Here is a 24,906-nt window from a genome sequence, read left to right as displayed (position 1 = left end):
TGTAGTTTATTGTCTATGCTCCAATGCTCACATTATATATACATGCACACACTTCCAGCCTACTCATTATGCATAAACTTTTATATGCACTTTTCATTACCTGCTTAGTTTTTTAAATATGAGCTAGGAATACATTTTCATCATATGTGTTTATTCCCTATTGGTATGACTACTCATATCTCAGTATTGTGTTTTTAACTGTGATTTTCATATGTATTTTTTATATGAATTTTATATATTATATTATATATATTTTATACTTTCCTTATTTATTTATTGTATTACCATTAAAGATATTTATGATTAGAAATGAATTGAAGTTATAAAGTTATAGGGGCTACTGAATTAAATAGTATTACAAGAATTCTGTGTATGTATAAATGTTACCTTATTCAAGTTTCAACACATGCTTTATAAGGATAGGTTTGGTTTGCCCTTAAATGATTCAAATGAGATGGATTTTAACTAATTAATCAATTAACTTGATTTGATTGTACTAATGAACTTCTTCCCTTATGTATATAAGCTGCCTAATCTCAAATGCTACTGTTGAAGTTTGAAAAAGCCCTATGGTGAAAGCGCTTACTGTTTGCTAGCTCAAATAAATATTTTGTTTGGATTATATGTCGTTGTGCGTGGTTACTGGACTGGAAAAGTGTGAACTTTTGTTTCTACTGGGTTGAATAACCTTTCAGTGCCTTTGGAACGCTATTTTTATTGAGTTGAATAACTCTTTTGTGTGCCTTTGGAAACGTCATTTTACTGAGGTCATTTTGCTCCAGTTTGTTGTCTTATTATAAATTATTGTTATTGCTTCAGATGTAAGCATGGTGTATTTTGTGATCAATTTGTCCCTAGAAGACTGTTAGCTGAAGCTGAAGTGCTGGGAGGTTTTTGTTCAGGAAGAAAAACTGGTATGAAATAAAATGTTTTCTTCTATTTTTTGGTGTGTGTGTGTGTGTGTGTGTGTGTGTGTGTGTGTGTGTGTGTGTGTGTGTGTGTGTGTGTGTGTGTGTGTGTGTGTGTGTGTGTGCGTGTGTAAAATGCCACAGTGGCTAGAGCAAACTCATGATGGTGTGGTAGGGAATACCTCAGGCTTGAACCCTGTATGCAGGTGTTAAGGGCCTGAATTCCCTACCCACCACCATTTGTAAAAAAATTGCAGACTTTTGCCTCATATTTGATCTGTTCTATTTATTTTATTTATTTATTTATTTATTTATCATTTGTTGACCGGGAAAGTCCGACTAGGTTCCACAGAGCCTGTTTTCAGCCGAGGCCCGGGGAGAAATGCTCCAGATGCATGTCTTTGGAATAATATTCCTCATAATATCTGTGGTTTCTAAATACTTAAATGCTTGATATTTGATGGTGCAGAGGTAGCATTGTTACCTCACAGGTGCAGGTTCTTAGGTTTGATTCTTGGCTGGGGTGCCTTCTGTGTGGGGTCTGCATCTTCTCCCTGTGTTTGTGTGGGTTTGCTTTTGTGTCCTCCCATGTCACAAAGACATGTCTGCATTATTTCTTCCTGGGCTTCTGCTGAAAATTGTTTTTTTTGTTCTAAGTCAGACTGTCCTGGTTAACAAATGTTAAATAAAATTGACAGGCATTTGAATTTCAGACTTCAGGTTTCTGAATGTTTAATTCCTTGCATATTTGATGGTTCAGTAGTAACATTGTTGCCTCACAGCTATAAGTTTTCAGGTTTGATTCTTGGCTGGGGTGCCTTCTGTGTGGAGTCTGCATCTCCTCCCTGTGTTTGTGTGGATTTGCTCTGGTGTCCTGCCATTTTACAAAGACTTGTCTGCAGTATTTCTCCCTGGGCATCTGCTGAAAATTGTTTTTGTTCCATCAGAAGTGAAACTGACATTCATTTGAATTTCAGACTTCACATTCTTCAAAAAATACATAGTAACACAACCTATTTTCTAAGTTTATAAGATGAATATTTGAAATTTGTCCCTATTTTTGGGACTGTATTCCCCTATTATTGGCTTCATCCAGATTTTTTGTGCTAAGGTTGACAGCTATGGCAAGAACTGAATTCACTGAATATGTTTGAGGGCTGTATTCCCTCATTACTGAGTTTGTCCTGGTGTTTTCTGCTAAGAGGTTGACAGCTATGGTGAGAACTGAATTCACTAAATGATAGCCATTTAAGTTTCAGTCTTCCGCTTTTCCACAAAGCAGCTGATTTGGCGCAGTGGTATGTTGCTCTGACTGTTTTGTACAGGGACCTTGGCAGTAAAATGTATGGTGGTAACTCAGCATTTTATTCTAGCAACTTTCCAAGATTCTACAAGCAATGTTTAATGTGTCCCTGGTTTTTGGGCTTTAGCCCCCCCCCATACATTTTGGCTTTTTCTAGAGTTCTTGTGCTGCGAAGTTGAGATGCAGTTTAGTATTGAGTAGATTTTACAAGGAGCTGAGAGCTGCAGAGGAAGAGAAGTTTAGTGATGCTTATGCAAAGTCTGCTTGCATTGTTAATAGCACAACAGGTTGTGTACTTGCTTTTGATGCAGAAGGCTGTGGATTCTACTCCCACAAGGTGGATGCTGCCATATGAAGAATGTCTTCCTTGGCGAAGATACTACCTATGCTCCTGTTATCAGTTTGCCATCCAATTGCAATATTACTAGCTTATCATTTTTTTTAACGTAATATAGGCAATTTATTCCTCAGGGGCAACAGACACTTTATTTTTCGATGAAACCATGAAATATAAAAGTGTTTGCTAACAGCAACCTTTTCATTAGTTACAGATTTCTTTAATGTGGAATTATTTAGATGACTTTTACCTCAGAGATTGTGCATATACTGATTATGGTGGACTGTAGAAGTTTGAGTAGACTTTTATGATGAAAATGTTCTGAACTGGGCAGTTTTGTCATTATTGGTGCATGCGTTTTGTTTCATTATTTAATAAATTTAAAACACCCTCTAACAACTGTACTGTATTGTACAAGGAATATAATTTAGTACAATCAGGAAGGTGTATCAAAGAGCACATGTATGTTTCATATGCAAGGGGCCTATGATTTGAAAACAGCCCAGAATTAATCTTTATCTGCCACTGGCAAAATGTATTTTCTTTGAATGTGGGTTTTAATGCTGTTTCAAGGGCAGAGAAGTTTTAATGCTAAGTCTGTTTTCATTGTGAGACTGCATTGCTTTGTTTAGCAGATGTCTTAGTGTTTGTGCTGTAAAATGCAAAATAAAACGTTGAAATGAAGTCCAAATCATCATATAAGTAAAGCAGCATGCACATTAGTGTTTATGGTAAATGGAGTGAAATAGCCAAGTAATGGATCATTGGAATGGCTGCAGGGGGGAGGCTCCATTTGACCATGTTGTGAGGGGGAAGGGCAGCAAACTCACAGCCCCAGCTGAACTATACCTCCCAACTGTCCAGATTTTCAAAGAATGAATAGATTTTTGCTTCTTATTTTTGGTTTGTTCCTCCTATATCATTTAGTAATTAAGTCACTAAATAATGGCACACTGAGTTTCAGACTTCATAACCTTCAGAAAAATGCATGCTAAAGTAACACCTGGTATTCTATCAACTGTCTCAGTTTATACAAGAGCAATTTTTAGTACTGTTTATATGTTCACCCAAAATATTTGGCCTTGTCCAGATTTATTGTATTAGCAGGTTGAGAGGTACATGGAAATAAATTGCTTTATAGAATTAGGGATAGCCAGACCTCTCAACTGTCCCTGATTTTGGCTCAAAATGTTGCTCTTCCCTCTAATAATCCCTCCACAAAATAGCAATTTTGGAAGAAAACATGGAAGGTTTACAATTAAGAAATAACTGTAATAATCAGTTATAGATTACTTTTATTTCAGAAATGCATGTAGATTCTTTTATTTTGTCAGCTGCTCAAGTTAGCAGTACTAATATTAAAGTATCCCTTCTTTGACAGGTTCCCAGCTGTATCGTGCGGCTATTTTATATTTTTGCATCACATTTTTGGTCCGTTTTTCATAAAATTGTGGGTTTTTTTGCAAATTAGTGACAAATCATTAAAGACTGAAGTTAGAAAATAATGGCAGAAATTTGAGTTTCAGATTTCATACCCTTCAGAAAATTCATACTAATGCAAGACCTATTCTATTATCTTTCTAAGTTTATAAGAGCAATATTTAAAATATTTTTGGGCCTTTGTCCCACTTCTATGTATGACTTTGTCCAGATTTCTTGCTCTGAGGTTGAGAGGTATGACAAATGTGTCAGGGCCATCACAGTCAGCCAGAGATATTTCAAATTGTGACATACTTGTTGCACCCCACTCCCCTATGTAGTGACTCTGGATGTGTCCAAGCAAGGCAAGGAGTAGTTATGCAGTGTAAATATGCAGAGTATCCCCCCATCCAAGGTAGACACAAGTACTACAGTGGCTTTTCATCTGTCCTTGATTTTGCAGAATGGTCTGATTTATGCTTATTACTCAAAGTGCCTGTTGCTCTGTGTTTAAGTAGCAGTGCTTTAATAACCATTAGGTAAGCTTGTCTGAGATCGTAAGATGCAGGTAAGCTTTAATAAGCATACTGTTAAAGAATTGCCAACATTGAAAGCTTTTCTGTTGTTGCCATGCAGAGAATACTTAACTAGATAATGTATAAGCCTTGGGTATTGAAATGCATATGACAATATTTGTAATAAAGGACAGGATTACATTATATTAAGAAGCTCATTACACTTGTTGGAGACTTCCAGTCATCTCTGCAGGCTTTACACATGAACTAAACAGAATGCCAATCATGTGTGGTCCTTAACTTGTACAGTAATCCTTTAAGCAATGTATCTTGAGCTTGTTTCTTGTTTGCTTTTCATTTTTTACTTTGATCATGTTTTCCCCATGAAACAAGTAGATAGTTGTCAGGCAGCAGGTCTTTTTGGATAAGAAGCATTTTTACAAGTGGGGGCATCACGTGTTACTTGGTACTTTAATAAAGCTGAATATAAATTATAATTAGAACTGCAGTGCAAGGCGAAGTGGTTTAAGTTGAGTGCTGCATGTTTTTCTTATACTTATTTTGACTGGCATTCCAGTAATGTATTTAAAAAGTAATTTATTTTTTCATGCCTCACAACCTTTTTGTTTCCATCTAGATATTAAGTAAGCTGTCATGCAGCCAACGCACTGAAATATTTTTATTCGTCTACACTTCATTTTGTCTTGATTGGACTCTCATAATGATGGTTTGGCACCCAGGACAGCGTATTTAATTAAAGTTATTTTTTGTGGTTTTGAACATAGCTCCTCCCCTTTCTAGTTGGCCGCACCCCTTCCTATTGACCCCACCCATTCAGCTGTCTCCTGCAGCCCCCCTTTGATTTGAAGTCACCAGCCGCCACTGTCAGAGATACAGATTACTTGACTATCACAGAACATAACAGCATGTTTTGTATCTGCAGTAAGAATCACATGACATCTCATGAGAGTGTTTAGTGTAAATTCACTAAAAGAATCACTGTGATAAAAAGATCTTGTATACAGAGACAGGTATGAATACCTACATTTTTATTCTTTAAGTTATAGGTATATAAGAGAAAAATTTATTTTAGCATATAAAATCTATTATGACGATATAATGCAAATTTGTTTAGTTTACATTTGTTTACAGGGAAAGTTCAACTGGGACAGACCCCATTTCAGCAGAGGTCCAAGAATTAGCACTCCAGGTGCATGTCTTTGGAATTTGGTAGGAAACCCACATGAAAGCAGGTAGAATGTGCAGACTCTACACAGAGTGCACCCCAGCTGACAATCAAACCGGAAAACCTCTTACTGTCAGGAAACAATGCTAACTACTGCACCACTGAAGATGTACAAAAATGATAAATCTCTAATCCACAATAATATGAAATTTAAGATTTATTTATGTAATCCAGGTTAAGATATATATTTATTTATTTATTGCAAACTACATGTCAGTTTTATGGCATAACATAATTATTGAAATTTGTCAGTCAACAACTTTAGACAGATATAAGAAAAATATGGATGCTTTGGAAAGAGATATTAAATTTGAACCTTATATTACAGAATCAGTGTTCCTTGTTAGCCAATTGGCCTAAACATTGATAAAATTCTTGTGACCTTATGACCTCATAAGATAACATTTATTTATTTATTTATTTAACATTTGTTTATCAGGAAAGTCTGACTTGGAATGAAGCCAATTTTCAGTAGAGACCTGGGTAGAAATGCTCCAGATGCATGTCTTTGCAATGTGGGAGGAAACCGGTGCACCTGGAGGAAACCCACATGAATGCAGGGAGGACATACAGATTCCGCACAGAAGGTACTCCAGCCGAGAATCCAACCGGAGAACCTCTTGCTGTGAGGCAACAATGCTACTGCTACTCCCCTTTTCCCTCCTCTTGTTTGGTGGTCTCCATCTGTTTTTAATTTACATGCCTCCTTAACATTCAGCTTGTTTTTTTTTGTAATAAAAGTACCCATGGTTGCATCATTTTTACCTTTTGAAAATTTCTTCATTGCATCATTAGGTGTGAACATCCATCAAATTTATATGTAACATTTTAAATCAGTGAAGTATTTTCCCTAGGTCCCTGTTAAGATGCACTTATTATTATCGGAATCAAGCATTAGACCTGCTTTCCTAGATTGGAGATAATATCATTGTGCCTTAAAGAACTATGCCTAAGCCTAGCTAAAATTGGTTAGAGGGCCTAAATGTATTTAATAGGCTCTGAGTCATGACCTCCCTCCCCATCGACTAGGCAAGTAGCACTTATTATTTTTCCCTACAATAACAAAATATTAAAAAATAATTATATATATATATATATATATATATATATATATATATATATATATATATATATATATATATACTCTGCCCTGTTCTGCATGCTTTTTACATCTTTCAAACCAGGGGTGTAGCTAATATTTTTAAATTTGTACTCACAGCTCTCAGACTACTACCCTCCCCAACAAAGCTATAGCTTCATATAAATTATTTTCTCTTTTTGTTTCAGTTGGCACCCACTAACTGTCAAGCCACCCTCCTGTTGATATGTTGACTCATTTATTCATTCATATCCAGGGTCTCAGCTTATGGGGGGTTGTGTCTTGGATTTTACACTCAGCTGAGACGTGAGGTAGGTTCTGGGACCGATGCCATCATCCTAGATGGCCATTTTTTCCTCTAGTCTTAAGCCATTCTCTTAAATACTAACATCAGTGTTAGATTGCGCAGGAAAAGTTAAGTAGCCTGAATGTGTGTCCAGCCCCAGGTCCAAGTGGCCTTGCCTACTGCTGTCCTCCTGCCCACCCAAGCATGGAATCTTTCAACAAGATCTATCCTCCCCTAGAGAGACACTTAACAATGTCCCTCCTCCCCAAGACAGGCATGCTCCTCCCTCTTGCCAACCCCATCAAGCAGATAAATTGCTTAAATTTGGGTCACCTTGGCTGCAGTCGGGACTTTTGTGACTTAAACAGAACATGCTGGATAGACAGCTGTGTATCCCAGAGACTGCCCCCCCCCCCCCATGGAACAGGCTTCCCATCCATGTGAAGCTGAGTTTGTTTAGTACCCAGTGTAATTGCAACCTAGACCAGTGCATGGGTAATAGGAAATTTACACTGGACCTGGCACATATGTCCCTTATGGACAGAAGTAGCTTATAAATGCCTGGTCCTCAATATCCTATTTGGATACAAGACATCATTATTCTTTTGGGAAACTTGGCTAAGCTTACAAAGGCCTTCCAGGTCATTAGCCTAGTGAAACTGTATGAATCTATAAAAATATGAAAGTTTTGGTCCCTTGCTCCTAGAATGTGTAGTTTGTTGCCAGTCATTGGGGATTGAAGTCACTAAATAATGACATATATTTGAGTTTCAGACTTCATTTCCTACAGAAAATTCATGCTAACAGAAATCCTGCTATTTAAGCAACTTTGTAATTTTATAAGAGCAATATTTTAATCTGTTTCTATTTTTGAGCCTTTGTTTCCCCTTTACTTTAGGCTTTATCCAGATTTCTTCAGCTAAGATGTTTAGAGGTATTCAAACCTCGTGACTGATGCTGCCAGTGATCAATCGATCTCACTCTGTGTCTCACACACACACACACACACACACACACACACACACACACACACACACACACACACACACACACACTTTCAAAAATGCATGCTAACACAAACTCTGTTATTCAAGAAGCTTTGGTGTTTCATGATAGCAATATTTGAAATATGTTTCTATTTTTTAGCCTTTCTTCCCCCTTTACTTTTGACTATATGCAGATCTCTTGAGCAAAGTGGTCAAGAGGTACGCAAACCTCTTAACTGCTGCTGCTACTGCTCTATCACTCTCACTCTTCACACACACTCTTGCTCGCACACACACCCCCACACACACACACACACACACACACACACACACACACACACACACACACACACACTTCCACTTTCATGCACACATGCATGCATACATTCAAACACACAGACAGAAACATAAACACAAATATGCACACACTTTTTTTCTGTTCTGTTTGTTTTTACACTCGCTAAACAAGGAAAGTACTGCCAAGCGAGAGTAAAATAATAGCTCGATCGATCTCACTCTGTGTCATGCATGCGTACCCTCTCACACACAGACATAAACACACACACAGACTTTTTTTTTTAGTTTTTAATTTTTGTTTTTTTTTACTTTACACTCACTAAACAGCAAAAGCGCTGCTTAGCAAGCATAGAATGATGGCGGCCAGTATGTTACTTTCAGTCTGACCTCCACAGTAGCTTGATATGCTGCTGTGAAGCAGCGGATTCATTTTTCAGTGGGCATTACCTGTAGATTAACACCCAGCTGTTGAATGTTTATTCTCCAGTCAGGGTGCCAATTTACATATCGCCCATTCTCTAATGTAATTTACAGCTCATTATCACCTACTTAAGGGCTGATTAAGCGGCGTGTGTGAAAAAATACACCATTTGTTAAAATCCCATTGAAAAGCAAATGCCAGTGCAATCTCAAATCCTTGTTTTCGAATATTGTTTTCTCCTAGTCAGAGGTGGCTCAAGGTCAAATGGGGCTCTAAGCAGGGTAATGGATCAGGGCACCCCCATACACAACCCCCCCCCCCCGCAGCCATTCCAGTAGCCCATTACTTGGCTTTTTCTCCTCAATTACCATAAACCCAGTTCATACCTCTCCGTGTACATACTGTTTTCTGCTTTACTTTTACAATGATTACAGATATTTGGATTTAATTTAAAACTTCAATTTCAAATTTTATAGCACAACCACTGATAGATATTTGCTAAACAAAGCAATACAGTCTCACAATGAAAGCAGCCTTAAAACTTCTCTGCCCTTAAAACTCACATTCATTGAAAACCACATTCAAAGAAAAAACATTTTCCTAGTAGCAGATTAAGTTTACCTTTGGACTATTTTCAAATCATAGGCCCCTTGTACACATTTTTAGGACCATGCAAGAGCTCTTTAATTTACCTTCCTGATTGTATTAAATTATATATATTGTATAAAACAGTACTGCTTGTCAGAGCATGTTTTAAATTTACAGTTTTGAACATTTTCCAGTAAGCAATGAAACAAAACATATGAACCAACAATGACAAAACTGCCCACATTCAGAACATTTCAACCATAAAGGCCACTCAAACCCCTGTCAGTACAATACACCGATATCAGTCAATATGCACAATCTCTGCAAAAGTAAAAGTCATCTGCATATTCCACATTAAAGAGATCTGTAACTAATGAAAAGGTTGCTGTTAGCAAACAACGTTATAGTTCAGTGTTCATCTACAAATTCAGTGCCTGCTACCCCTGAAGAATAAATTGCCCAAGTTACATTAAAAAATGTTAACCTGGTAATATTGCAATAAGGAATGTATGGCAAAACTGATAACAGGTTCATAATTACTGGGCATCATATAGAAAGGAGAACATACTCAACACCCCACCCACTTAAAGTACAACATACTGTACTGTCAGCAATCCATCTACATACTGATGGTGTAGAACTCTTAGCCTTCTGCATTATAGGCAAGCATGCTGCCTGTTGTGCTACTGAGTTTTTCAAATCTTTATCACACTAGTGATTCCATTTGCTAAACAAAACAGTTGCACATTGTAAATAGACAGCAGGAGCAACAGTAAACTTTTCTTCCCTTGAAGCTTACAATTCCTTGAAAATTCACTTGAAACTCCTTGAAAATATATGTGAAAGTCAGTTCTTTGAAAAATGCAGCTTGGTAGTTGGGGTAGAGGATTCAAGCTCTTGTTTCCTCTAAGTAAGGTACAGGGTTTGATCATGAGCAAATTCCTAACCATATGCTATCTCTAACTAGGGTATTTCACTCATACACACCCCTACCTACCTCTTAGTGCAAGAAATTTGGACAAAGTGTAAAATAAACAGGGACAGAGTTTAAATAATGCTCTCATGAACTTAGAAAGTTGCTAGAATAACAGGATTTGTGTTAGTATGCATATTTCTAAATGACATGAAGTCTGAAACTCAAATGTCTGTCATTATTTAGTAACTTCCACCCCCAGTGATTTTTCAGAAAATCACAAATTTTATGAGGACCAGACCAAAAATATGGGGCAAAAATCTGGACAGTTGAGAGGCATACTACCTACCTACCTTTTACTCACACACACACACACACACACACACACACACACACACACACACACACACACACACAACTACCTCTCACTTGTCTGTCCATGGTCCGCGGTCCAAACATCTTCTCGTATGCAGATTTCACACGTGTTTTTACACCTGCACACCCGCGTACTCACACACACACCTCTTACTTGTCCATCCTTGGTCACCGGTCCAGATGTTTTCCTGTATTCAAATTCCATGTGAGCAAAAGACAAAGATGTAAACAGGTGACACAGATGCAACAGCCATGTGCGAACGGATGCAAAGGGTGTTCTTAAAGAAGAATGCCCTTTAAAAATACATTTTTTTTTAATTAAAAGAAAAATAATTCCTAGCCACCAAGCTCTCTCCCAGCCAGCGGGCTCTAGGGTCTGCATTGGTCTCTTAGTGCTGGATATGGCTGTGGTTCTAGTGCTACCCCCTCTTCCATAGAAGTTGTACTAAAATCAGTACAGTGCATACACCTCCCGACATCCTTGTTTCAAACTATTTGTAGTTGCTTTGCACCACCTCGCAACACTAATATAACATTTGATAATATACATTGAATTGTATTGTAAGATTAGAAATGTTGTGACTATTTTGTGGATTTTCCATTGATCTTTTTATATGCTTTATCTTCTTTTCTTTTTTCTTCTTTCTTCTTTTTTTTTCTTCATAGGCACAATTCATTACTTCTCAACTCTGACAAAATGGATAGTAAAAACAAAACAAACAAACACAAGTACACACAAATGTCATGTGCCTATGCCTATGGTGTATTTCTTAAGCACTGCATAGTTTTATTTTCAAATTTTACCAGTCATGCAGATTTTACCTTTTGTTCATGCAGTAACATGACTAATAAACTATATAGCTCCCTATTGAAATGTCAACACTCAAAATGCTGAGTGCCATCAAGCTGAAAATAAAGACTGAAAACACAGGGGAAGAGTGAATTTCAAAAATCCCTTTTCTCCTTAAAAGTTCTTTTTCATGGGGGGAACAAGTCCCCAAACCCCCTAAACATATATATCAACTCGACATTACCACACATCAGAGAAAATGGTTAGCAGAAATGACATCTTGTACTTCGTATATGTAGGTTTGATCTTTGAGCCATTCAGTCTCCATGTTTCAGGACTTATAGCAGGTCCTGACATTTCAGAGGGTTACCAAACTAATATAGCCTTACTAATCCTTTTGTTTCTAGCTTGCCATTATATGATATTCTTGCTTCATGCAAAATGCCATGACCTTACTCCTATGTAGGCAGTTGCATTATGAGTGTTATGCATGCCCGGTAAGCATATTGAAATGTGGATTACACTCCAAAACTGGAAAAAATGATGAACATGTTAAGCACATCCCTAGTGAGAGACCCACAACAAAAACTTATTAAACACAACTAAGTGTTATTAAGATCAGGTCTCGCATTAGAGACTAACAGAGGACAGTGCTGGGTGGCAACGAATTGCAACAGAAAGTAAAACAACTTTTAAAATTTGTTAAAACTTCACTCTGATACACTTAAAAAAACAGAAAGCATGGCAAAATGAATTGTCTAACAATGTTTAAAGCCATTATTTTTACAAGAGGGGTGTTTTTTCTGCCTTATGTCTGAGAGTGCAAACTGCTTTATTGGATTTCAAAAGCTTTGAAAGCAAGTAAAATGCTTTGTGCACTTTCACTTTTTCTGTTTTTTTATTTGGTAGTTCATGGAGTAGATAAACCTCTATACACTACAAATAATTATGATCAGGTTATCAGTCGCAACCCGTAATTATGTTTTCTTGACATGGATACTAAGAATCACCTCACATGCTTTGCTCACAAGCAGAACTTCTTGGCATCCATGTTGGGAACAAATAAGCTGGGTATGTCATATGTAGGATGAATTCCATGTTGATATGCAGGTATGTATTCAGGTACACCACACACAGTTATTGCTGCTGATGGCTGAGGATCTTAAGGACTCAGTTGTCTGTGCTTCCTTCTGTGGTGGTCTTTTTATATGCCCTACCAACTCCCTTTCCTCACCCCCATTCTTGTCAACTATGTCTAAGGGCAACTCTGCATTTTGACCATTCCTCCCCCAAGTAAGCATCATCAAGTACCCTTCCACCCAGAATGACCATTGCCATCCCTCTATGCCACTCTGTCAGTCACCTGAGTCACTCATTGATCCCGGGTCACCCAGGTTATAGTAAAGCCTCAATCCCTCTATACAACTGGAGAGGCTGGAAGGAGGTACTGTTTGTGATAAGTTCAGTATAGAATTGTTCATTATTTTTAAGCTTCCCAATATTGCCGAAAAAGATCTGATGGTTACCTTCTATATTAGTTGCAACCCTAAGGTCATAGCTGGCCTTGGATTTCCTAAAGGTAAGTTTGAGGAACAAATTTTAAATCTATTTTATAATAGCAAAATGGATATCTTTTAGAGGCAGTCATAGATTTTTTTCTTTTTTATTGAGTTTGCTGATATGGGAGTTCCATAAAATAGGTTTCAGAAATGTAGAACAATATGTCATGTCCTGCTGGTGTTTATCTGACCAGCAGTTTATAAAATGTGACATCAAAGTAACAGTTCACTTCATGACAAACCTAAACATGGAGAAGAATATATTTTGTTCTATTTTTAACTGGGTATCCCCCTAGGTAGCATGCCTGTTTTCAGGAACAGTGTAACATCAATGTCTAGTCATGCGATTTTCCTAGGGTCACATAGTAAGTAAATTGGGACTGAAGGAAACAAACCTATGAATACAGGACAACATATAAGGAGCTTTAAGCCTTACTCCACTGCACTTAAGTAATTGATTCAGACATTACAAAATAATGCATCATGTCATAATTATAAATATTCCACCTACAGGACCATTTGGAATTTCTGTCTGCAAGCTTGTTTTTTTCTGCAGTTTTCATCATTATGTACAAAAAAATACATATTTTGTACAATTTATTCCTATAATATATTTTCTAAGATTATACAGACTGATAATATATTCAAGTAAACTTACCAAAATATTATTACTGTATTGAGCAGAAGTAACTGAAGATAATGAGTACACTGGGTCATAAAGCTCACTTAGCAATGTGTGTTCTGCCCCTAACAGCTGGTGCTACTGCCGTGCTCTGATTGGTGCTTTTCTGATTGCTATTAGTGCTGCTTGTGAGCAAAAGTATAATTTTACCAGTAACATCTTGATAATAATAGTTTAGTGACAGATTTTGTTACAACAGATGGTTTCATATAAATACATTTAGATTACACATTATATACATCCAGTGGTATTAAAGTATCATTAGTCTACATTGAATGTGTTGCTATTCATTCTTTCATTACAATGTGCTATAATCCCTCATCTCATCTCAATTGCATTAAGTGACGCACACTGGGTAATATTTTCCTGCTTACAGATACAGTATGCTGAATGAGGAATAGTTCTCAATGAAATAAGAAGAAATGTGATATGCATTTCATCAGAATGCATGTTTCACTCAGTCAGCGAATGCATTTGTCCAATTCTGCCAATTTAGATAGCATTCATGTGTACATCAGAAGACTTTTCTGAATGGAAATAAGCAATATCTCCACCTAGTGAGCAAGCAGTCTATAGTTTAGTACCACATTACAACACGTTATTTCAGTGTTCTAATAGGATAGTCAGCAGGTCATGTCAACGGGTAGTTTCCTGTTGTATTGCCCTTGTTTCTTATTTCAGAGATGATAAAATAATATGCCATGTCATAATGGAAATTATCACACCAGCAAGACCACTTGAAATTTGCATTCACAATGTTTCCTATAACTTCTGCAATTTTCATAAGTCTCCACACAAAATCCATACTTTCTGCAGTTTTTCATAATACTTATGTTTTACTAAAATTATGTAAACTAGTTATACATATTCATGTAACTCGACCAAGAGATGACCACATTATAATATTCAGTATACGGCAAGAAGACCTCTGCTAAACTAGTATTTAAATAATTTATTCTAAACTTGATGACCAAATTCTTGACAATGATTCAGAACATCTTGCTCACAGACAAAGAAGTTGTTGCTGCCGTAGAGAATTAAGCAAAAGGCCTAATAAGAGGTGAAAATACTCCCATATTCCCTGCCAACACAGTTGCTACAATGTTTTGTTCTGTAAGGCTACTAGAGTGTGTTTTATTATAAATACTTCTTGAAAGGATTTTAATTTATGTACCATTTAATGCTAGTTAGATGGTTTTGGTAAAACACTGAACATGATCTAATGATTTTGCGACAGTGTTATTTCAAGACAAAAGCACTTAGTAAATGTTCATTGTCGGCCTTCCAAATGTTTTGGTGCTATTTTGTTTTTAGCTGTTTCAGCTTTTAGCACAAGATACTCTGGTACTGTTGTTTTAATTAGGCAGTAATTTCATGCATGTTTAAGTGTCCCATCTGTGTGTTCACAAAACATGCAGAAATGCACATTAAAATGCTATAAATCTATGTATCTAGCAGGCTAGCTGATATCTCCATCTCTCTCTGTCTCTCTGTCTCTCTCTCTCTCTCACTGTCTCTCTCTCTCTCTCTCTGTTTCTCTCTCTATGTATATATAGGTGCCATGGGTTTGGTCATGGCACAGATTCATCGCATGCTGCTACTTTGGTAATTTTCATCTGTGGTTACAGTAGTTGAATGATACTTCAGTTAAACTGCAATAGTTTGACTGTAATATACTATTTGGAGTTACATTCATTATCTGCAGTGACACCACCAAGAAGTTAGTATATTTCATTTCTGAGGGTGTGGGGGCAGAGTCCTCATGTTAGGGCAGTGTGGGGAGTGGGGCGCCTATGTTTAAGTAATGTTTGTAGTTCTTTTAGGTGATTGCAGATGTAGCATTTATTTAGTTATTTATTTTATTTATTTGACATTTGTTAACCAGGTTAGTCTGACTGGGCTGCAGAGCCCTTTTTCAGCAGAGACCCAAGGAGAAAATCTCCATAGATAAACAAATACAAAAACAAAACATCATTTAATATTAACATACAAGTCTTTATCTACAGGAGAAACAGACTACAACTTATAAATGAACATGTTGGATTACAAAAGTAATGCTGAGGGTTTAAACAGTCATGGTGCATATTAAGTATATAAAATATAATATAAAAAGTTAGATTCTATCTAACAATTACCATCAGAGAGAAATTAAAGGTTGGTAGAATATAAAGACCTTAATGAGTAGTTGTGGTAAAGTGTGAGAGCTGAGAGGGGAGGGGGAAGAGGAGATGGAGTAGTTTAGGTAGGTGTGGGACAAGGATAGGTCCAGGAATTACTAAATAAGTCCTTTAGAAGTTTTTTAAAGTTAAGGAAGTTGCTGTTTGCTCTTATTAGAAGGAGAAGTTTGTTCCAGGCATTGGCAATGGAGTGGCTGTATAAATGTTTGCCAATAGTTTACTGGGTTTGTAGATGTCTAAGAGGTGTAGGCCTGTGCTGTGTAGGTTATGCTTAGGAGAATAGGGAGTGATGAGGTACGTGAGGGCAGGACAGAGGGAGGATTACTTTAAGATAGTGTGTGTGAGGTGGAGATGAGGATGACTGAGTTGGTTATGTAGCTCAAGCCATTGTAGTTTTTTTAAAGCTATGCAGTAGTAAGAGTGATAGGAAAGGTTGGCAGAGAATCTGGCTATTTTGCTGTAGGTAGTTCTAAGTTTAGCTAATAGATTGTATTGTATATTGATAAGAATAGGGGCTGCCTAATGTAAGGTTGGGAGAAGGAATGTCTGTGCTAGAGAACATTTGGTGTCAATAGTGACATATTTTTTATGTCTGTATAAGAGACCTAGTTTTTTGATGGGTCTTTTTGATGGCTTGCTGAATATGTATACCAAACTTTAGTTGGTCATCTCTGATTACACCCAGAAGTTTAGTATGTGGTTCAAAAGAGATGTGTATTATTAAGAAAAGATACTGTGAAGGTATCTTCTGTTGCTGCACTGCAGTGGTGGTGCTGCGGTAGCGTTGTCGCCTCACAGTTAGATGTTGCCCATTCGATTCTCAGTTAGAGCGTCTTCTGTGTGGCGACATGCGTGAATGGGCATTCCTTCATTGAAGGTTGTGCGTTAGGCCTGGCACGCCAGCACGTAAAACTCTACTGCCAATCATTAGCGGACCGGAGTTCCGCTGTGGCGACCCCTAACTGGGAAAAGCCGAAAGACACAAACAAGTGATTTGGGAGGAATGGTAGAAGTTTTGTTTTTTTAGGAATGTGAAGTAGTTGATTATTGGGCAGGGAAGGTTATCAGAACATGAGATAATAGTGGAGTCATGTGCATATTGTATTAGTGAGGAGTTTGTACAGGAAGTGTGTAGGTTATTTGTAAAGATATTAAAAAAGAGCGGTCCAAGGATTGACCCTTGGGGGGCACTTGTTTGGATTGGGAGGAAGGGGGAGGAGGCGCAAAGCCATTTGATGGATTGGAATCTGTTGGAGAGGTAACTGCAGAACCATAATATAGTAAACTAGGAGAGGTTATGGGAAAAAAGTTTTGAGAGCAGTATGGTATGGGAAACCCTCAATTTTACTTTTGTAATCCAACATGTTCATTTATAAGTTGTATTCTGTTAAAGGCTTTAGACAGGGCAAGGAAGAGGCATGAGACTAGTTTGTTATTGTCCTGTGCTTTGGCAATATTCTGTGTAAATGAAATGAGAGCTGTAGAGGTGCTGTGGTGAGGATGGAAACCGTGTTGGGTGGGATTTAACAGGTTGTCTTGTATGATGTGTTTGAGAAGCTGGTTATGAATACATTTTTCTAGAATTTTAGATAAGGGGGATAGTATAGCGATAGGTCTGTATTTGGTTGGTTCAGCTGAATTTCCACCTTTGTGGAGAGGTATGACATGGGATTTTTTTCCAGATGTCAGGACTGTGTTCTCTTGAATTGACCTTTTTACTAATATGGAGACTGAATGTGCAACAGAGTTAGCTGCAAGTTTAAGGAAAAGAGGAGATAAGCTGTCAGCAGAGGAGGAGCAGGTTTTCAGTTTGGTAAGAAGAGATTTGATATATGCAGTAGGGACAGGTTTAAGACAAAACTGGGTGGACTTGGTAGAAGGAAGGAGATCAGAAGGGGAGAAGGTGTTGTCAGGTTTAGTTAACTGTTTTACAGAGTCGATGAAGAAGTAATTAAGAAAGGAGGCAGTGTCTGTTGGTGAGCTGTTAGGTCAGGGACTGGGGGCAGAGGGGTTGCTTGGATGAGTTTGTTGATGCTATTCAAAAACTTTTTTGTGTTGGAGTTGGGGTTATCTAGTGGTTTTTGATAGTATTGCTTTTTTGTCCATATCGACTTGTTTCTTGGTTAGTTTCCTAATTTCTCCCCATCAGTAAACTAGGACATACCCAGCACCTGCCCCTCCTCCCCTCATCACCAGGGAGCAGGTCCTTAATGCCCTCTCAAAGGCACAGAATACAATCTCCATGAGATCCAATAACATTACTGGCTGTATTCTACATGAACTCAGGCATGAGCTCTCAGCTCTGTTAAGACACCCAATTCAATCAAAGCCTGAGCACCGGCTTCATCCCAGCTGAATGGAGGACAGCCACTGTCATCCCTCTACACAAAGGTGGAGTGTCCACTGACCCAGGCAATTATAGGCCCATCAGCCTAACTAGCCTGATCTGCAAGACCATGGAATGCATTATCATGGACCTTATAAACAAGGACATTGGCCACCTCCAAATTCTTGTTTTGTCAAAGGGAGATCATGCCTGTTAAACTTGGTCGACTACTTTGAAACGGTCACCAAAGCCATGAAAGAGGGGAAGATGGTGCACACCATCTACCTTGACCTAGTCAAAGCCTTTGACACTATTCCCCCCTCAGGCATAATAGATAAACTCTCTCAGCTAGGCATCAACCTGTATGTTACCAGATGGGTAGCTAACTGGCTCACTGATAGAACCCACTTAGTCAGAGTAGGGGAAACCACCTCTAACAGTAGATGCATAATGAGTGGTGTACCCCAAAGATCTGTCTTGGGGCCTCTACTGTTTAGGATATACTTTTCTGAGGTGCAAGCCAAAACCAGTGATCTGTGGCTGACCAAGTCTGCAGATGACTGCAAGCTGGGCACTATCTTAAATTCCCCTAGTGATGTGAACATCCTCCAAGAGGGCCTTACCCAAACTAATGACTGGTGCCAGAAGCATGGCCTCAAACTGAATGCCAAAAAGTGCATCATTATCCCCTTTGTGGAAAATGTCATCCCCACTAATTATCACATTAATAACAATGTACTAAGCATGCAATCAGTCGTGAGGGACTTGGCCACCCTGGTTGATAACAACCTGACTTTTGACCACCACATTGCCACCTTTGTATGGAAGGCTTTCTACATGGCCAACCTCATAAATAAGGGTATTTCATCCAGGAACAAGGAGGTCATAACATCCCTGTACTCTTCCCTTATCAGACCCATTATCGAGTATAATGCCCCTTTGGCATATACCTTGCCAAGCACATGCCGCAGTTGGAGAGACCACAGAGGATCCTGATCTGGAAAATCCAGAGTCTCAAATACCTATCCTATACAGATAGGCTAAAAGCCCTGTCCATCTACTCAGTCTCATACAGACTGCTCAGAGGTGACCTGTGTCTGGCATACAAGGCCATTTCAGAGCCAGCCTTGATGGAGTTGCTGCATATCCATAAGACAAACTCTACTCACGCAACCAGGATGCAAGGCCTTAACGTGGTATGTGACATTAATAGAACTTGGTGGGAAAGATCTGTGTCCCAAAGAATCCCCCATCTGTGGAAAAGACTCCCTCTCCATGTCAGAGTACCTCTCTAGCCCTCTTTAAGAGGAACCTAGACAACTAGATGAGAAACAGAAAATATACCCCTGGGATCCCACCTGTGTCCCTGCTGGACAGGAGAAACAGGTGCTGACTTTGAGGGAACATGAGCGAAATTCTTGACTAGGCTTATATGGGCCTCCGGGCCATCATCCTATGAACTTATTAATCTATAGGTTTGGAGATGGTGATGGTTGGTTGTTTTTTTTTTTTTTTTTTTTGAGGTTTTCCAGGTGCTGTCTCATTTAAGCATTGGTTTACAGGTGGATTAGGTTAACCATGGAGCAAAGTCTGTTTTTGTTCTTATTTTTCTAGTGGGGGCTAAGGATATTCAGGAAAGTGTTGTTAAATTTGGAGACAGACTCACTGAGAGGGAGGGCATAGACAACGGATCAGTTAATAGAGGAGAGAAGATTATTGAAGGTATCTGTGCACTAATTAGAGAGATTTTGGCTGTCTTTGTATTTGGTGACGTTTTAGCAGATGAGGTGATTGTCGTAACACGTGGGTAGGGAAATGGTCACTGAGGGAGTCAGATAGAGTGGTGGCATTGTGATACATATTTGGATTAGAGATGAATCCAGTCAATGGAGCCATGACAGAGCTAGCCACCCAGCGGGGTATACCTTGGCTCGAGATGATTATCACTGTGGAAGTGACACCCCAACCCCATGTACAAACTGGGAAAAGAGGTTGAGGATAGATGGATGGCAATTAATCCAGTCAATGGTAATGCTGCTATTTGTGTGTTTATTGATACTGATGGGAGAGATAATGAGTTGAGAGAATCTAAAGAGATTGATGTTAGTATTGGGAAAGTAGAAATTAAGAGCGTTCCAATCAATCTTGACATCACCTAGGATGATAGTCTCATAAAAGATGTATTGAGATGCCTAGGTGAGAAAGTGTTCAAGGGTAGGGATGTTGCTGCCAGGTGGGATATAAATTGCTGCTATGGCTAGGTTTTTGTGATTATTTAATTTATGGTGCAATAAGAATTTCAGCTGGATGGAAATTTGGAGATGTAGATAAAGGATTGAGAGAAAGTTTGTCAGAGTATACAATAGCTACACCGCCACCTCGTTTCTTATGTCGATCTATGTGGAGGATGTTGTAATCAAGGGGGAGGATTTCTGAGTCTGCAATATGGGGTTGCAACCATGTTTCTGAGAGGGTGAGAATGTCAAAGTTGTAGAAAGAGATAAGGGCATGGAAGGAAGTAACTTTGTTAGCAATGCTTTGAATATTGAGGGAGAGTATTTTCAAGGTTTTGGGGTGTGAGGTTGAAGAGTTTGGATAGGGATTATAGGGGGCAAGGAGGGAGAATGGTCAGGTAATGTAGTGGAGGTGTTAAAGGGGTGAGTATGGGTACCTGTGGTTGGGTTGGAGGGTAGGCCAGGGTTGGGGTGAATATCGCCAGCCAGCAGAAGGCTTGGAAAGGAGAGTTTGTAAGCTGGGGTAAGGGGACTGTAGAAGAGAAGTTTGGGTTAAGGTTTTGTGGGGGGAGAGGGAGGAAGACATATTTTAAATTTATGTAAGAGAGTTTGAAAGTGAGCAAACAGTGAGGGAGCTATTGAGAAGTTTATAGAGGTTAGTGGACGGTAGTGATTGAAGGAGAGGGAGAAAAGTGGGAGTGGTGGTAGTGGGAGTGATAGGAGGTGGAGTAGGAAAGAGTGAGTAGAAGGAGGGAGTTAAGTAGGATGAATAACATATTGTATGTTGAGTGAAAGAAGTGAGGGTAGTTTTGAGTTAATTAGAGTATAAGGTGGATGAGGTATTTTTCAGTGATTGGTTAGCTAGCATTGGCTGGAAGGAGGACATTGAGTGGTTGTGGGGATGTGGTTAATTAAAGATGAGTGTATAAGTTTGAGGAAAGTGGGTGTCGGTGTGAATGGGAGTAGGGTAGGGGAGCATATTTGTTTACATTTGTGATCACTTATGTACAATGTTTTTTCTTTTAGATGATAGTGATTGCTGATGAACTGCTTCAACATATATACTGTCAATCAAAGTTCATCACTGATCTAAATCAATATAATCATATACTTATCTATCTATTTATCTATATATACATATATAGAGAGAGGGAGAGAAAGAGAGAGATAAATAGATACTTGTGAGATACATGCACCCTGGCATCTGGATTATACACCTATATATAGACACACACACACACACACACACACACACACACACACACACACACACACACACACACACACACACACACACACACACACACACACACAGACACACACACACACACAAACAAACACATATATATATATATATAGATATAGATATATTTATTTATATATATATATATATATATATATATATATATATCCTTCAGTAGACTGAAATACCATAACACCGAAATTTAGGAACCTGAGATGAAAAGACTGCAAATCTGCAAATGAGCATCAACAAAACCCAACAATGCTGAAACTTTTAAAAATTGAAACACCTAATGTGCATGTCCAGAAGCACTCAGAGATTTTGAATGAAGATCTTGCTGCAGTTAGAAGATTGTTTTACATCAAACAGCCACTCTCATTCATGGCTGTGCCTGTCTGCTGTATAAGGGGAAGGACAGTGGCCTTTCTTTTGACACTCACATTGCTAAAGTGGTTAGAAAGACCTTCTACATTGCCCACCTGATCATGAAGGGATTCACATCCAGATCAAGTGAGGTCATTGTTCCCCTGTACTCTTCACTTATCAGACCAATGATCGAGTACAATGCCCCATTCGGGATGTATCTCACCCGACACCTGCAGCAATTGGAGAGACCCCAAAAGTTCCTCACCAAAAGGATAAAGGGACTCCAAAATCTGTCATATGCTGCCAGACTGAAGAAACTCCAGCTCTATTCAGTCACATACCGCCTGCTCAGAGGTGACCTGTGCCTGACATACAAAGCCATGTCCAACCCGGAATTAATGGACATGCTCCACCTCAAAAAATCCAAATCTACCAGATCCACTAGAGCAAGCGACTTAAACCTTAGCACGGATATAAATAGGACATGCTGGAGGGATAGATTTGTCACCCAGAGACTCCCTATGCTGTGGAATAAAATCCCAGTCCATGTGAGGCAGAGCACCTCGATGGCTCTGTTCAAGAGAAATCTTGACCGGTGGATGGGAGATCGTAGGTTTACCCCGGGAATCATCTCTGTGTCACTGCTGGACAGAAGCACAACAAACTAATGGGCACAGTATTTTTTAATATAAGGGGTGGCGTAAGCCACAAAACTTTGGGCTAGGCTTATAAATGCCTTATGGCAGATAGCCTAGTATAAACCTATGAACCTATGAACCTATGACAGTATTGTTCCTGTTAGCCACAAAGCTCTATCTAGAGTTATCATGATGGGGGCCTGGTGTAGCACATGAAAAACAGAACAGCACAGGCAGTTATTATAATAGAGCAACTACTGAAAAAAGAATGAGCACACTTTGTATTTTAAACAGAAGCAGACTGCCCAGGTAGTGTTTCTCAAGTAGGTACTTCAGAGAAGACAGTGCATCACCCTAAGCAGCTCGTCTAGAGATGACCGAAGAAAAATTCCTCATGCAGTATAGAAAATCACTGCTGAAGTTGATTCTAAGTGTGTACCAGCAGTAATTCCTTTGTTTTCTAAAAATGCACCTTTTCCTAATGCTTGTGTGACTGTGGGTTTTGGTATATATAATTGTTTGACATGTGAGAGAAGGTTGGTTTCTACACAGAAAGTGAAAGAGGCTTGCACCCCTACAAGAAAAAAAGTGTTTATTTTTTATCAACAGGTTCATGTCCTGCTGAGCTGAATTTGCTGAGATGAATCTTCATTCACTGGAACTTGATGAAGCCTAAAGAAAAAATGCCAAGGAACATAACCAGAATCTCTGTTTTCCACAGGAAACCCTTGCTAGTGAGTCTTCTAACTGTGTGCCAACAATTATTCACTTCTCTGAGGAGATTCCTCCTTTCTTTCTTTGAGCTGGTATGACTGTACACACACACATATATATATATATATATATATATATATATATATATATATATATATATATATATATATATATATATATATATATATATATATATATATCTAGACACATAGATAAATAAATGTTTCATTCTTTTTTTCTTTCTCCAATCTTCAGGATTTTGGAAATCGAGCTTCATTGCAGAGCTTCCCTAAACTTTTTAGGAAATAAATAAATACAAACAGCAAACAGGACTGTACTGGCAATGTGTCTTGTTTCAAAATAAATCATATTTGTACATGCCAGACTGCTATACTGTCTTTTTATTTTAAAATATTTATTTTTATGGAGTTTGCTAGACACTTAAAACATGTTGGACAATTCTTAATTGCATGTTTAATTGGCGAGATTATTGTTAGTATAATGTTGCCATTTTTTTTCTTCAAGCACAGAGTTTCAGTATTTCCCTAAAGCATTTCATTTGAAAACCTCAGTGTCTTATCTTTTTTTTGTAAAGGGTCTGCAGGCTGAAATAACATTAATATATTGGCAAAGAGAAAATAATCCTTTGCAGAAGTGTGTATTTCTTGTATCCTTACATTTTTTGCTGGTATGTATTTAATTTAGAATGCATTCACTGTCATTTAAGTGAGAATGCAGTACATGATGACATGGGGAGATAGACAGATATAGATGTCTCTGTATATATATATATATAAATATATATATATATATATATATATATATATATGTGTGTGTGTGTGTGTGTGTGTGTGTCTATATATATATATATATATATATATATATATATATATATATATATATATATATGTGTGTGTGTGTATATATATATATATATATATATATATATATATATATATATACATATATATATATATATATATATATATATATATATATATACGTATATATATATACATATATATATATATATATATATATATATATATATATATATATATATTTATGGGTCTACCTGAACTAACCAAAACTGCAAATGACCAACAGCGAGATAACCAACACCGGAAGATCGACACCAGAGAAGGCTGACAGTTGAGAATCCCAATGCTAAGAACTCCGACATGTTAAGGTAAGTGTGGGATAGGGATGGACGTTAGGGTCAGGGTGTGGGTAAGGTAAGTGTGTGATAGTGACGGACGTTAGGGTAGGGTGCAGGTGAGGTAAGTGTGTGATAGTGACGGACTTTAGGTTTAGGGGTGGGTTAAGTGGGTTAGGGTTAGGGTTAGGGTGCGGGTAAGGTAAGTGTGCGATAGTGACGGACTTAAGGGTTAGGGGCAGATTAAGTGAGTTAGGATTAGGGTGCGGGTAAGGTAAGTGTGCGATAGTGACAGACTTAAGGGTTAGGGGCAGATTAACTGGGTTAG

The 24,906-nt window shown here is 38.1% G+C and overlaps 1 long non-coding RNA gene across 1 annotated transcript; it reads left to right on the top strand.

Annotated features, from left to right (window-relative positions):
• The first annotated feature begins 385 nt into the window (after nucleotides 1-385).
• On the top strand, nucleotides 386-23,798 carry LOC122794758. Its single transcript, XR_006363689.1, has 3 exons — nucleotides 386-914; nucleotides 23,318-23,514; nucleotides 23,678-23,798. It is a non-coding gene; the product is annotated as an uncharacterized LOC122794758 (long non-coding RNA).
• The last annotated feature ends 1,108 nt before the right edge of the window (nucleotides 23,799-24,906 follow it).

Source organism: Protopterus annectens, chromosome 2.part1 (assembly GCF_019279795.1).
Source record: "Protopterus annectens isolate FY-2018-M chromosome 2.part1, PAN1.0, whole genome shotgun sequence".
NCBI lineage: Eukaryota > Metazoa > Chordata > Ceratodontiformes > Protopteridae > Protopterus > Protopterus annectens.
The sequence above is the reverse complement of the archived record's forward strand: the minus strand, read 5'-3'. Positions and strand labels throughout refer to the sequence as shown.